Here is an 11,098-nt window from a genome sequence, read left to right as displayed (position 1 = left end):
TTCTAGGTGGACTGGAGAAGGAAGTAACCAGAGAGGGAGAAGCTAGTCAGGAAGCTGCTGAAGTTATCCAAGAGGTAAGAAGGCTAAGAGCTTAGACAAAGACGATAGTGAAAAGTGGAGAGATAAAAGACACATGTGACTCAGAAGAGCTATAGAACGTTGTCACTAAAAATGGATTTGAGGAGGCTGCAGGAGGGGCAGATCTAAGATAACTTCCCGCACGTTAAATCTGGAAGAATGATGGCACAGTGGATGGCAACAAGGAAACTGGTGAGTGGATCCTATTTAGGGCAGGGTTAGTTTTATTGTTTTTATGCTTGACTTAATGGTAATAAGAGTTAAACTAACTGGGCCAGGCGCAGTGGCTCACGCCTGTAATCCCAGCACTTTGGGAGGCCGAGGCGGGCAGATCACAAGGTCAGGATATTGAGACCATCCTGGCTAACACGGTGAAACCCCGTCTCTACTAAAAAAAAAATTACAAAAAATTAGTCAAGCATGGTGGCGGGCGCCTGTAGTCCCAGCTACTCAGGAGGCTGAGGCAGGAGAATGGCGTGAACCCAGGAGGCAGAGCTGGCAGTGAGCCGAGATCGCGCCACTGCACTCCAGCCTAGGCAACAGAGCGAGACTCCATTTCAAAAAAAAAAAAAAGAGTTAAACTAACTGGTAGATGAGAGCGGGTGATTGAAGAGTTACCACCTGCTGTATTCAAGTAGAAAATTAAATGGCCTGTGTGTGGCATGGCAGAACTGTAGGACCACAGTAGCTGTCAGCACCACTTGGTTTTCTAGCACATAGGTCTATTGCAAGATAATTCATTGATTGAACCAAAGATCACTTAACTTTGCACATCCATTTCAGATGTTGTAAATAGCAAGTATGATTATACAATCTTGGAAATGGGGTTTGGCTAAATATGTCCAAATAATGGAATGTGTCATAGGAATACAATTTTGGACATGTTATTTCACCACCAGCAAGTATTTTGTAAAAGCTATCTACTATTTAAATAGAATAGCCTTTCTACATTTTTTCCAGTGGATACTCAATTTATAGTCCTTCTACCCCACACTCCCATACACACACCAAAAATATGAGTGCAAGGAGAGAATGAAAAGATATTAACTTGAAGCCCCATTAATCAGCCTTTAGAGAAGACCCTGTTATTAAGCTCTTGATCGTCATCATCACCAGACATTCATTAAGCACCTCATTGTGTTTATGCAAAGTATAGACACATGGGCAAAACCCACATGGGCCTGCCCTCTCTGGGCACATAGACCCTTCATGCAAGAACTCGACAGAAAATAATGTACAATGACCAAATAAAAGTGCTGAAATGAGCCCCTCTTCGATTACATTAGCAGTGACTCAGCTATCCTATTTTATTAAGAAATGAAATCCCCATATAAGTAAATTTTTATAAAAACAAGAGCTTACCTACCCAGGCATCACAACAACTTCTGCCTTTTCAGTCTCTATACAAATTTTCTGGGCCTAATGCACTGGGTGGCTACGGGTCACTGTTATGAACTGACATTGTTGAATTCTGTGCTCTCAAAAGTCTTTGTCTGCTTTTTGCCTTTCAGTCTGTATTTTGTATTGAGCTGTTGGCAGTTGCTTTTTCTGCTCTTCTTGTGCCTGCTCCCAGCTGCTCTCCCAATTCACTTGTAGTTTGTTACTCCAAAACATCTTTGGGCCAAGGGAAAAAGTTAACCAAGATTGTCATAAATTGTAAATGAAATAAGTCAGTTTCTAGTTCTGAGTGGGGCTATAAAGAGAAAGTCGTCACTGTATGGTGGAGAGTCTCAGATGCTACTTCGAGTGTTTAAAGTGTTTAATTTGCTCACTTCTGCATTCTAGGCTGGACTCTGGGAAGTTGAGGTTGAAGAAACACTGACCTCTGGGTAAGGGAGGGTATGTTGCCATGTTGCTCTATTTACACTATTGTAGATTAGGTCACAGATTAATTTAGGGATAGAAAGCAAAGTCTCATATCTGAAAAGTAGAGACTTTTCTATAATCAATCTGATAAGATAATAATTTAGGGCTGGGCATGGTGGCTTATGCTTATAATCCCAGTGCTTTGGGAGTCTGAGGCGGGAGGATCGCTTGGGCCCAGGAGTTTGAGACCATTCTGGAAAACATAGTGAGACTTCCATTTCTACAAAAAAATATAAAGAATTAGCCAGGAATGGTGGCATATGCCTAAAGTCTCAGCTACTTGGGAGGCTGAGACAAGAGGATCACTTAAGCCTAAGAGGTCAAGGCTACAGTGAGCTGTGTTCATGCCACTGTACTTCAGCCTGGGCGACAGAGTAAGACCCTGTCTCAAAAACAAAATTAGCTTAACATGACATTATGAAAATAAGACATTCTACACTGATCTTGAGTGCCTTCTTCAAAATATACACAAACACATACAATATTTTGTTAATTTCACTGCAGGCCACTTTCTTAAACCAGAGCCAAATGGTTTTCATTTCACTAACTGGGAATACTGTCGTATTCAGTGCTTCCGAAAAGTGCTATCCCCAGTAAGTCCCAGCATGGTGCTCAGGAGAGCCAAGCGCTGCAGAGGAGCCTAGGCACACCACTCTGGATAGAGACAGAAAAGAGAAAGAGTCACTTTGAAAATCACAACTTTTATTACTGAAAGATTAAGACATGCCATGATTGGCTCACTGCTTCCGGTTTTGTGTTAAGCTTCTTGATGGTTACTTGTGAGTCCTTATCAGTAGTCAGGTGGGCTTTTCATGTGTCTGGAAATATGTAGCTTTTTTTCCTTTCTTTTCTATTTTTAGATTCTTCTAGGTATGTTCATATAGATACTCTCCTTTCTCCATGTCACGTGCTATTTTAAAGAAAATATAGTAAGATTTAAAAATTATGATAACTTCTAGATTGGCTATTTTGAAATGTTATAGAAATGGTTTGATTACAACCCCATTAAAAAGTGGGCAAAGGATGAGCACAGATGCTTCTCAAAAGAAGACATTTATGTGAAAAAAATCTCAACATCACTGATCATTAGAGAAATGGAAATCAAAACCACAGTGAGATACCATCTCATGCCAGTCAGAATGGCAATTATTAAAAAGTCAAGAAACAACATTTGCTAATAAGGCTGTGGAGAAATAGGAATGCTTTTACACTGTTGGTGGGAATGTAAATTAGTTCAACCATTGTGGAAGACAGTGTAGTGATTTCTCAAAGACCTAGAACCAGAAATATCATTTGACCCAGCAATCTCATTACTGGGCATACACCTAAAGAAATATAAATCATTCTATTATAGACACATGCACGCATATGTTCACTGCAGCACTATTCACAATAGCAAAGACATGGAATCAACCCAAATGCCCATCAATGATAGACTGGATAAAGAAAATGTAGTATATATACACATGAAATACTATGTAGCCATAAAAAGGAACAAGATTATGTCCTCTGCAAGGACATGGCTGGAGCTTGAAGCCATTTTTCTCAGCAAACTAACACAGGAACAGAAAACTACCGCATGTTATTTATAAGTGGGAGCCGAACATTGAGAACACATGGACACAGGGAGGGGAACAACACACACTGGGGCCTGTCAGGGCGGTGGGGGGCAGGGGGAGGGTGAGCATCAGGGTAAATAGCTAATACGTGCGGGGCTTAATATCTAGGTGATGGGTTGATAGGTACAGCAACCCATGTTTACCTCTGTAACAAACCTGCATGTCCTGCACATGGATCCCTGAACTTAAAATTGATTTAAAAAAGAAATGGTTGATTAAAACCACCATTCAGATTACCTTTAGTAATGTCAGCAATAAGAAAATCTGTTCTTCTGGAAAATTAGAATAGTGTTTGTATCTTCTTTTATCTGTCTTTAGTACATTTGTGCAGAGTGCCCAAGAACACAACATTCCCATTTTATACATGGTTAAACTAGAACCCAGGGAGGACCAGGGCTCAATGTCATGCTGGGATATGGATAACAACAGGCCAGGGCTGTTTAGAAGGAACAAGACTTGTAGTTTAATTAAGCAAGAGGGGTTTGGTGGCAGCAAATTAAAGTGCATTACAGAGGAGTAATTTACAAGAGAGGAACAAGTCTAAGCAAGTAGATAGGTTTCCAAATTCTAAAGGCAGGTGATAAATGTGGATATATTAACAAGCAAAGCTGAAAATCACTCTTAGGGATGGGACACTTTATGCTGTTTGCTGGCACAAGTGGCTCTAGGGCTTTCGAATTGTCATAGCCACAGAGAGGTCCAAAGACAAATTCTGCTGCTCAATGAGACAAGAACACAGATACAAAGATTTGCTCATCATTGATCCTACTTAAGGGGCATGCTGAAACTGAACCTAATATTTCTAAGTTCATTGCACAATTTCTTCCATAAAATTATGAAGTGACTTGCAGTATTTGAAGTCTTTCTCTTATCTTAGAAAAATTGTTTCAAAAAAGATGAGAGCATTCAATTCTAAAAAGGATTCTGATAACACCACAAAAAGAAAAAACTTTTGAGAAAGCTTTTTTTTTTCCTCCCAAGCAAATGGTTTTTAAATTACTTTTGCAAATGCTTGCATAATCAGTATAGGGAATATAGAGTTATTAGGAAAACATAGCAGGCATTTCACAACACACAGAAGCACAACATGCTTCTCTAGGAAGAGACAAAGATGATATATTTATGTAAAAATTGAATTAAAGCCAAATTTAGAAATTAATCAGTCTCTTCCCCCAAATAAACACCTTAAAAATACTTTCTAGAGCAGTAACAGTCAATATCACCTTGGGATGTTGAGATGAAATTCATCTTAAATAATAAGATTGCCATTGCAATGGTGATGGGGAAAGGGAGATGCTATTTATGGATTGGCTACTTTGTGTTTGGGGTTTTGTTTCATTCCACATTTAAGCTTCCCAACAACCCTATAATTGAGGAAATGTTATTTCCATTTTACAGATGAGGAAGCCATGGTTTTGAGCAGCTTGCCCAACATCACACAATTATTCATAATGGTAGCACCAGGATCCAGCGCTGAGCTTTTTCTCCCCAAAGACATAGCTCTTTCCACTATCACACATTGTCCCCTCCCCACCCTTAACTGAGAGGGTTTTATTATATTTGAAGGAAATTGGGCATTGAGCATAGTTTGATAAGTAACTATTCACCAAACTGAGATACAGATTTTGCCTCGTGAATAGAAATGACAGTTGATTCCATTTATTTCATGACTGAGAAAGGGAAATTCAGCAAGACATTTTTGGCTGAATTCGTAAGGTATTTCCTTGCTCTTTTTAAAAAGTTTCACCTTAGTCTCTCTAAAGCTTTTGGCTATAACAGTGTTGATTAAGACAAGGTGATTTGAGGACCCAAAGGCTAAATATATTTGATTCTTTCTCTTTTCATCTTTTTGTTTTTGATTCATATTGATGGACATGGATTTTTTTAGGTCCAATGTGCCATTCTTACTCATTCTTGTAAGCAGATTCTCCTTTTTCTGACATAACATTGATGCAAATATTCCCACGTCCACATCTAACTTTATATTATCTATAATAAGGGCCACCAAACTTTATCTGTGATGGGCCAAAGAGTAAATATTTCAGGCTTTGTGGGCCATATGTTCTCTGTTGTGACTACCCAACTTGGCTATCACAGTGAACAAAGCAACGATAGAGAAGAGTAAACGAATGAGCATGACTGTATTCCAATAAAACACAGAGCAGGCTGGATTTGACTCAAGGATGTAGATTGCTCATCCCTAATCTAGAATACAAATTTGTTTACCAACGTAAATTAAAAAGCAATCCAGATCCCTCTCTGGATTGTCACGAAGAGTTATTTGCTAGTGTACGGTGGAAGATGGAGAAATTATAAAGCTCACCTGAGGTCTGATATATAATTCATATGCAAAAACTGCATTTATTTAAAGTATACAGTTGATGAGTTTTAACAGGGCTTACATCCATAAGAGCACCACCAATCAAAATACAGACCATCTTCATCATCTCCAAAAGTGTCCTTGAGATCCTTTGCAGTCCATCTCTCCCTCCGGCTCTGGCCCTAGGTAAGCACTGATCTGATTTTTGTCTCCATACATTTGTATGCATTTTCTATAGTTCTGTGTAAATGGAGTGAAACAGTATGTACTCTTTTGTGTCTGGTTTCTTTCATTCAGAATACCAATTTTGAGACTCATCCATGTTGTTGCATGTGTAAGTAGTTTGTTCCTTTTTATCACTGAGTAGTATTTCATTGTAGTGTGGATATATCGTGGTTTGTTTATCCATCTACCAGTTGATGGACATTGGGTTGTTTCCAGTTTTTTGATATGCTATCAACATTTGTGTACAAGTTTTTCTGTGTACATATATTTTCATTTCTCTTTAGTAAATTCTAGGAGTTAGGATTATTGGGTCATGTGTTACATGTATATTTAATTTTGTAAGAAACTGCCAGTTGTCCAAAATTGTTTACCATAAGATCATACGTGAGTTCCAGTATCTTCAACTTTCAGTTGTCAGTCTATTTTATCTTAGTCATTGTAATAGGTGTGTAGTCATTTCTCATTGTGAATTTAATTTTCATTTCCCTGATGACTAACGATTTTGAGGATCTTTTTATATATGTATTGACCATTTGTAGATCTTCTGTGAAGTGTTTGTCTGAATCTTTTTCTTTTTTAGTATGCTACTTATTATTGAGTTTTAAGAGAGCTTTATATATACAAAATATGTCTGTCATATTGTATGTATTACAAATATTTTCTCTCAATTCCTGTTGTGTATTTTTTCTTAGTAGTGACTTTCAAAGGGCAAAAGTTTTAAATTTTCAGCAAGTCCAATTTATCATTTTTTTATAGTTCTTTGTTTTTATATCTTATCTTTGTTATCTTTGCCTATCCTCAAAGTTGTGAAGATTTTCTTCTATGTTTTTCTCTAAAGGATTTAGAACTTTAGCTTTTACATCAATGTTCATTATTTACTTGAGTTAATTTTTGTGTATGGTATCAGATAAGGATCAGGATTAATTCTTTTCTATATAGTCATTTAATTGTTCTAACACCATTTGTTGAAATGACTTCCCTCCACCCTCATTGAGTTTCCTTGGCATTTTTGTCAAAAAAAAAAAAAATCAATTGACTATATAAGTGTGGGTCTATTTTTGACTCTTTTCTGTTCCATTGATCTGCTCGTCTATTCTCTCTTCAACACCACACTGTCTTTGTTATTGTGCCTGTATAGTGAATCTTGCAATAAAGTAGTATAAATCCTCCATTCTTTTTGAATTACTTTGAAAATTCTAGAAACTGAATTTCCATGCAAATTTTAGAATTAACTTGTCCATTTCTTCAACAACAGCAAAAATACATGCTGAAATTTTGATTGGGATTGCTTTGAATTTATGGCCAAATTTGAGAAGAATTAATATTTTAATAATACTGGAGTCTTTCAGTCTATGAGTCTGGTATATCTCTGCATTTCTTCAGACCTTTTAAAACTTCCCGCAGCAATAGTTTGACATTTTCACTGCAAAGGTCTTATACATTTTATTAGTTTCTTAGGTCTGTTGTAACAAATTACTACAATATGGGTTGTTTAAAAACAACAGAAATTTATTCCTTAGTTTAAGAAGCCAAAAGTCCAAAATCAAAGTGTGGGCTGGGTTGATTCTTTCTGGAAGCTCTGAGGGAGAATCTATTCCGTGCCTCTCTCCTAACTTCTGGTATCGTCAGCAATCCCTGACATTCCTCAGCTTGTAGACACATCACTACAATCTTTGCCTCTCGCTTCATATGTTCACGTGACCTTCTCCTGCGTTTCAGTGTCTCCTTTTCTGTCTCTTATAAGAACAGTGTCATTAGATTTATGGCCCATCCTTATTCAAGGTAAGACCTTTACCTTAATTACATGCGCAAACACCTTTTATTCCCAAAAAAAAGGTCACATTCTAAGGTTCCAGGTAGACATATCTTTTGGGGGACCGAATGCAACTCACTACATTAATATTTTTGAAAATTTATTTCTGAGTGTTTTATGTTTTATAATGATAAGTGGATTTTTTTTAGTATTTTATTTCTCTTTATTTGCTGCTAGTATTTAAAAATATAATTGACTTGTGTGTATTAATCCTGTATTTTGGTATTTTACTAAACGCAGTTATTAGCTCTAGTCATTGTTATGTAGATTCCCTTAAGATGTTCTGGTTACATGAACAATTATGCTGCTTACAAATAGAGGCAGTTTTACTTCTTTTTCTATTTATGCTTTTTTCATTTTTTTTTTTTTTTTGCTTCATTACAATGACTAAGATAGCCAGAGCAATGCTGAATAGAAGTGGTAAGAGCAGGTGTCTTTGCTTGATTCTCGATCTTAGGGGAAAATTATATTATAGTTCACCATTAAGTATGAAGATAATATTTTTTTGTAGAATGTTCTTTATCAGATTGAGAAAATTCCTCTCTGTTCCTGATATGCTGAGAGGTGGGTTTTTTATTTTAAAAATCATCAATAGGTGTTGAATTTTATCAAATAGTTTTTCTTCACGTATTGAAATAATGATATACTTTTTCTCATTTATTTTATTGATATTATCAAGTATGTTGATTGATTTTTGAATATCAAACCAAAATTACATTCCTGGAATAAACCCTAGTTGGTCAGGTTGTATTTCTTTTTTCTTTTTTCTTTTTTTTTTTTTTTGAGACAGAGTCTTGATCTGTCGCCCAGGCTGGAATGCAGTGGTGTGATCTTGGCTCACTGCAACCTCTGCTTCCCGGGTTCAAGCAATTCTACTGCCTCAGCCTCCCGAGTACCTGGGACTACAGGCATGTGCCACCACGCCTGGCTAATTTTTGTATTTTTAGTAGAGACAGGGTTTCACCATGCTGGCCAGGCTGGTCTCGAACTCCTGAGCTCATGATCTGCCCACCCTGGCCTCCCAAAGTGCTGGGATTACAGGTGTGAGCCACTGCGCCCGGCCAGGATGTATTTTTTGTGTGTTGTTAGATTTGATTAAAATCTTGTTAAGGATTTTCGCCTCTATGCTCATGCGGAATATTGGTTTATAATTGTTATGTAATTTTTTTGCCTGATTTGATTAAAAAAAAAAAGTTGTCAAGAATCCCCTGTTCCTCTATTTTTTGAAGAATTTTATAAGACTAGTGTCATTTTTAACTCGAATAATTTGATTCAAATCACCAGTGATACCATTTGAAGCTAAAATTTTCTGTGTGGAAAGGTCTAGATAATGAATTGAATTACCCTAATAAATATAGTGCTATTTAGGTTTTCTGTTATATCTGTGTCAGTTTTAGTAGGTTGTATTTTTCAATGAATTTGTCCATTTTATCTAAGTTACTAACCTAGTTATTTTTGTATATCTAGCCTAGATATTTTCTCCTCTGTGAAACCTTCCCTGACACTACCAACAAAAGTGATTTCTTGTCCTTCGAGTTACTTCTTTACTCAGTATCATTTGTTCTCTCCATCTTCTATTGAAGTTTGTTAACATGTCTCTTACGGTACTAAATTAAGGGCCTAGGCTGGGCGTGGTGGCTCACACCTGTAATCCTTGCACTTTGGGAGGCCGTGGCAGGTGGATCACCTGAGATCAGGAGTTCAAGCCCAGCCTGGCCAACATGGTAAAACCTCGTCTCTACTAAAAATATACAAATTAGCTGGGCATGGTGGCGGGTGCCTGTAATCCCAGCTACTCAGGAGGCTAAGGCAGGAGAATCACCTGAACCCAGGAAGCAGAGGTTGCAGTGAGCTGAGATTGCACCACTGCACTCCAGCCTGGGTAACAGTGCAAGACTCTAGTCTCAAAAAAAAAAAAAAAAAAAAAAAAAAAAACAGAAGAAGAAAAACAAAAGAAAAAAAAATTAAGGGCCTTGGAGTTCAATAATTGCATCTTATACATCTTTGGGTCTTTGCCACCTTGTATGGTGCCTGACATATAATTAGATTACCCCTTCTCCCAAATGTTTAAATAACCAAATTATTCTACTTAACATTGTCTAATGTATAGTGACCTAGCATGTTTCTAGCTTTCTCAGTAGATTATGAGTATCTTTCATAAAAATGGTATGCGTTATTTATTCCTCATATTCCTTCTATGTCTCACATTATAATAAATTTTAAAAACTGTTAAATTGAATAGATTTGCCACAAAGTACAGAAAATTAGTATTCTATAAACTCAAAGAGAAGAGGCCAAATAGAAATCTGGAAAGCAGTCATCAATAAAGAGAGGAAAAAAACATTGCAAAGTGCTTACTATATACCAGAACTTGTGATAATTTATATTCCTTCCCTCATTAATCCCCCAAATAATTGGACAAAGAAGATATTATGGTCCCCATTTTACAAATAAAGAATCTGATGTTCAGTAAGGTTAAGTACTCTGCCCAAGTTCAGAGTTATTAAGCAGCGGACTTTGGTTTGAAATCTATATTGAAAGATCCCATTATCCACATCCTTGGTCTCAGTTTTACTTTAATGCATTCAGTTTTCCACAAGACTCTTGATGGAATTTCCTATACTACCTATAAATTTTGCTAGAGTAGAACATTCTGTGTTCCCTCTAATTGAATGTTACAGGCCCCTCTGTAAATTTAGGAAATTTCCAAAGTGTTCCCTGGATACTTGTTCTTCCTCTAGCATGAAATGTACAGAAGTAGCAGAGAAGATCCAAACCAGACTTTGCTCTCAGAGTAGGCTGCATAACTCCCTCCTGTCTTCCCCACTGGTCTACATCAGTCTTTTGTCTACAACGCTGACTTTCTAAAAAATGGTATTGGATGCTACCATTATGGTTATGGTTAATTGGAGGCATCATTGGTGCCTGAGTTTCTACTCAAATAACATAAGGGAAATCAAGAGACCAAGGCCATGATGACTCAAGCAATCTCCATGGCTTGGTGGTAAAGGAGTGAATCCTTCCTTGCAGCTGATCTTGCCTTTGTGTATGTCACATATTGGTCCTGATTAGAAAGGTCTATAGGCTAATTTGTGCAAGACACATTCCTTCTCATTACACCATGATACAGGCCATGTGAAACACCAGATTCAATCTTATAGCCTCTCTGCTGCTGCT

Source organism: Pongo abelii, chromosome 9 (assembly GCF_028885655.2).
Source record: "Pongo abelii isolate AG06213 chromosome 9, NHGRI_mPonAbe1-v2.0_pri, whole genome shotgun sequence".
NCBI classification, from domain to species: domain Eukaryota; kingdom Metazoa; phylum Chordata; class Mammalia; order Primates; family Hominidae; genus Pongo; species Pongo abelii.
Note: the sequence above shows the minus strand (reverse complement) of the source record.